We start from the raw sequence: 5,035 nt of genomic DNA, 5'->3' as shown, positions 1-5,035 counted from the left end.
GTGGGTCATGAGCTCTTGGAGAAGAGGTTATAACCTGTTGGAGCTGATTCATTGTGTCACACTTACCCTTCAGGCCCATCTTTGTTGTTCATTCCTTTAGACATACATCCTTTCCTTCCAAAATGATCATCTGATTACCTCCTTAGGACTCTTCAGGCCCAGGCAGAGCTCTCAGGACAGCCAAGGAGAATCTTGGTGCAAAGGCAGCAGTTGGCAATAAGCCTCCCTAATATAACTTGGCTTTATTACAACTCTGGTAACTGCCTCCCTTACCTCTTCACTTCTTTGGTGCCACCTTTTCCCTGGTGACCATAATGCAGCTTTTCTTCTTACTTTATTTCTATCTGGGGCACTCCTATCACCAACTCATCCTGGTAGGCTTTGTTCAACAAAGCTTTTTACTTTCTTCCGTTGAGGTGTGGTCTGTAAACTCCGTGTAATTCATTGATGTGTTAAACTTCTTGGCTTCATTTTATGAAGGTATATATTAGAGCCAACACCTGGAGTAAAACAGAGTTAAAACTTTATTTACCCCATGTTTCTTCCTCCCTCTATAGATAGTCTTTTAATTACTTGAAAAAGTATCATATTTCTAATAGTGTCAATACAGTCACTACTTCTCTGACTTTAATAATGTGTTAACCTGAACATTGAAAGAGAAATCATATGTCTAATGCAAGCACGCAGAGACGACATAGAAACACACCTTTGTATCTGACCTATCCTATGTATTTAAATCACACACTCTGGAAAATCTAAATGGATGCCACTGTTCTCTTCCCTGTCTTTGACTCCCTAGCCTACTTGCACAGGTTAAAATTCCTTTACAATAAGTCAATGCATGCTTTGTTGAACAAATATTTTCTTTTCTATTTATTTTATCTCAATACCTGCCTGTTTGCCGTATCCTGCCCAAATCGAATTGTAGGAGTGATTCCTTCACCAAAAATATAAATCTTAGGCCTTAGCATAGCATACAAGGTATGTGGTCTATTTTAACTGCTGCTTAGCCTCTTATACTTAACTTTCCAGGGACCTCCAAATCCTAGTAGTTACAGCAATATAGCAAGATATTTCTTGTCTTAAGCCTTTTGCCAGCTTTCCTTTTTCCCTGGAATGTCCTCTTTCTTATTACTGAGTCATATTCCTTTATATAAACAACTACAACTTCTTTACCAGTTGATGGACATTGGAGTTATTTCCAATTTGGGGCTATCATGGGTAAAATTTAAAAATAAAATTGCTGTAAACGTTTGCATACATGTCTTCATATAGATGTATGTTTTCATTTCATTTTGGGAAATACCTAAGAGTGGAATTGCTGAGTTATATGGCAAGAGTATCCTGACCTTTAGAAGAAACTTCAGAACTGTTTTCCAAAGTGGCTGTATTACTTTGCATTCCCATCAGCAATATATGAAAATTTCCATTACTCAGTATCCTCAACAACACTTGGTGCTGTCAGCCTTTTTAATTTTAGGTATTCTTTGGTATGTAGTAGCATCTCATTTTGGTTTCAGTTTGCTTTTCATGAATGTTTAACACTGTTGAGCATTTTTTATGTGCTTATTTAGATTCTGAATACAAATTCTTTATCAGATAGAAGTTCTTTATATAATACTTTCTCTTAGTATTCCCTGCTGCAATAAACGTAGTGCAATAGTTTGTGAAGGCATGCTACCAACCCTAGATGACTTATCTCATTTAAACAATGGGTATTTTGGGTTTCTCTACCTAACAGCAGAACCCAATCTAAACAGATACGTTATAGTGTCTTGCTGGTTTCTTCTTAACCTCCTGAAGAATTTGATTAATTAATTTCCTTCTAAAAGTCTGTGTCAAAGGAGTTGAAGCTGAAACATAATGGAATTCTTAGTGGTTGGGAGAGTGATTTGCATTAATGTTGGGGAGAATTCCAAGGAAGGAAATTTTGGTTCAGCACAAGGAAACTTTCTAACAAAGCAGAATAATTAATGTAGAAGCCTCTGTATCTTTGCTATTATCAACTCACTGTATGCTTTTTCTGGTCTCTTGGCAATGTACTACATCAGTACCATAGGAAGCAGGGGCATGGTGTAAAACAAAAGGTAGTGAGATATTTTAAGTATTCTAATTGTGAAAACTGTTCATTTAATTTCTACCACCTCCTTCAAAACAGTATTAGTGAATAGCAAGTAGAATTCAGCTTAGTCACTTTTAGGAACACTGAGCTGAAGTGATCTTTGTTAAAGATAAGGCATGGATTGAAATTGTGGGCACAGAGCTCACATTCTGGAATTCTTGGAAGTAAAGATTTCCAGGGCCACTGATACTTTTCCTAATGTTCTTATGCTGATAGGCTGCTATATAGTCAGTAATCAAGCAACAAATAAAAGCAGAAGCTAAATGAATGATATAATTAATAAAATGAATAAATTTATAAAAGTATAAATTTTTATTATACCTAAAGACAATGGACAAATATTCAGGGGGGAAAATAGGATATTTCAGGGGGGAAAATAGGATATTTCAGATATATACAGTTTAGTAATTTTTTTAAAATAAATATTATTAGGAATAGATGTTTTGGGGTTTATCAAGTGTCTGGAATGTTTTAAAAGCATTTATATTTACATAAGTTTCAAACATGTTTGAACTAACAACGCCTTGCTTTAAAAAATATATTTGAATTTATACTTTACAAGTAATACGTGGTCATTACAGAAAGTTAAGAAAATGGGTATTCATTTCTGAAAAAAGAAGAAAATGAGAATTATAAGAATCCTACCACTAAATATAACCACTATTACTATTTTTGTGTATTCCTTTCTATAGTATACATACATATATGTACTTATATAAATACATGATAAATGTATACATATTCACTTTTAAAATCTTGCTTTCATTAAACATTCTTTAAAAATATTACTTTAAAAGTTTCCTAATAGTAAAGTATATATTTTATATCTTAACATATTTAACCATATTCCCTCCTGATGAAAATTTAGGTGTAAAACCTGTAGCTTACATAAACATCTAAACCAGGTAAATTCTATTCTGAACTCTTGCGTGTGTTTTTATCCCCCAGTGCATGTAAGTTTGGGTTGGCTCAGGGAGTTGAGGTCTTTTTGTCAAAGTCCATTTGTCTGCAGAAAGTTAGATCATAGTGGCCCTATCTCTATCACAATTCTCTTCCTTCTCTCCAAAAATGCTCTGACAAGGAATACTTACAAAGAAGAAAGGAAAGCAAACCATGCTGTGTTCTAATGGATGCCACATGGTCACAGATTATATTAGAAATCAGTCTAGTCCCTGCTTTAAGAAGGAAGCTCATTTAAGATAATTTCTTCCAGAAAAACTTCATTATCTGGAACTGAACAATCTTGAAATAAATTAAAGAACTTGAGGGTGCAATGTTGTGCTTTCTGCAGAGGGTGTTTTAAGAAAACCTAGTTTGATCTGAAAATATAGACACAGAAACATGACCTGGAAAAAATTGAAAAGGAAAAATTTAAAGAACCATATTTCCCTTATATTTTTGGAAAAAGCAACCTCGTAATTGTGTAGATAAGACAAAGCTTAATGGCTAGCTAAGCTAGGTTAGAAACAAAACAATCCAAATGAACCTTAGAAACATGGTTGGTTATGGGAGCATGGACGGCTGGATGGGAGAGGAAGGTGGAGCGAGGCAGAAGGCTCACAACCCTCCCTTTCCAAAGCCCTCAGCATGTCCTCTTCTTTCCTCATTGAAATTAGAGGAGGCTTCTACCATTAGGACAAAGACTAGGTTTACGCCAAGAACCTGCAGCCACTTCCAAATAACTCAAATGTGCCATACCTGGGCCTGGAGACTGCAGAGCTAAGATTCTCTCCAAGACTTCTCCCTCAGGTGAACCTTTAATGAGACCTGGGATAATTTGGGAGACCAATGGAACTATGTCTTTGGATGCTGCTGGCCCTCAGATATTACGTTAATTTGGCAAAAGAAGCTGTAAGCAATGCAGAAGACTGGCCTGAGTCTAAGGGCTCAGTGGGTGAGAATAAGGAAGGGGCACGTAATAATTAACGCTTACAGAATACTTGTCAGGCACTTCAAAGAACATTATACATATTAATCTATGTAAACCTCTTAACACCAAAGAAATTTTTTCATTATAAAATGTATTTTATTTCTAATTACATTATAATAAATCATTTTGGCATATCAGGCATTGGACATAAATAAAGCAGTGAAGGGTCTAATTCCTGAGTTACATACAGGCAACAGAGGAGAGTGTAAAAAATAGTTCAAAAAGGATGAGTAGATGGCTGCTTAAGGGGAATGGGAGGATGTGGCCTGAACAGCTCACAAAGTTACCAGACTGCTCCTTTACATTCTTAGAGCGAGTGGCTTTTTGGCCTCCGACAAGTTATCACTGATGAGTGATTACCTTTTTACCCGCTACATTTAGTGCCCCCCTAAGGACAGCCGCTTCTTCCAGGTTATTCCCCTATTTTAGAATGTTATTGGCTTAAAGGTTAAATAAGTATCAACTAGAAGCAAAAATGTTTTTTCCTTTTGCTTAAAAACAAATTAGGAGATTAGAAAATGCTGTTACATGGGGACTGAATATAAGGAAACACTTACAGACCCTGACTGCTGTTACAGAAATGGTGAAGCCACGATTACAACCTCTGAAGTCTTGATCCCCAGCGCACACTCTCACCCACTATTCTCTATTCCAGTTGTGTATGATGCTTGGTCAACTCAGAGCATTTCTCAGTATCTCCATTTTCGTTTCCTTGGTTTACTTGCCTCAGAAAGTTATTGAGTGAAAAATGATATAAAGTATATGACTGTATAAATAACACTACAAGGTATTGTTTTTCATTGTTTTAAGTGTAAAACTCTACCAGTTGTGAGATCTCCCTTTAAACATGATGCTATATCCTTCCTTTCACTACTGATGGAACTCCTAGTGCTCACTCTCTTTGCAGCCTGCTTTAGAGTGTATACTTTAAGATGAGACTTGGGAGGTGACCCTGAGCTGGCTATCCCATACAGTGTGGGTCT

Source organism: Equus przewalskii, chromosome 8 (genome assembly GCF_037783145.1).
Source record: "Equus przewalskii isolate Varuska chromosome 8, EquPr2, whole genome shotgun sequence".
Lineage (NCBI taxonomy): Eukaryota > Metazoa > Chordata > Mammalia > Perissodactyla > Equidae > Equus > Equus przewalskii.
Note: the sequence above shows the minus strand (reverse complement) of the source record.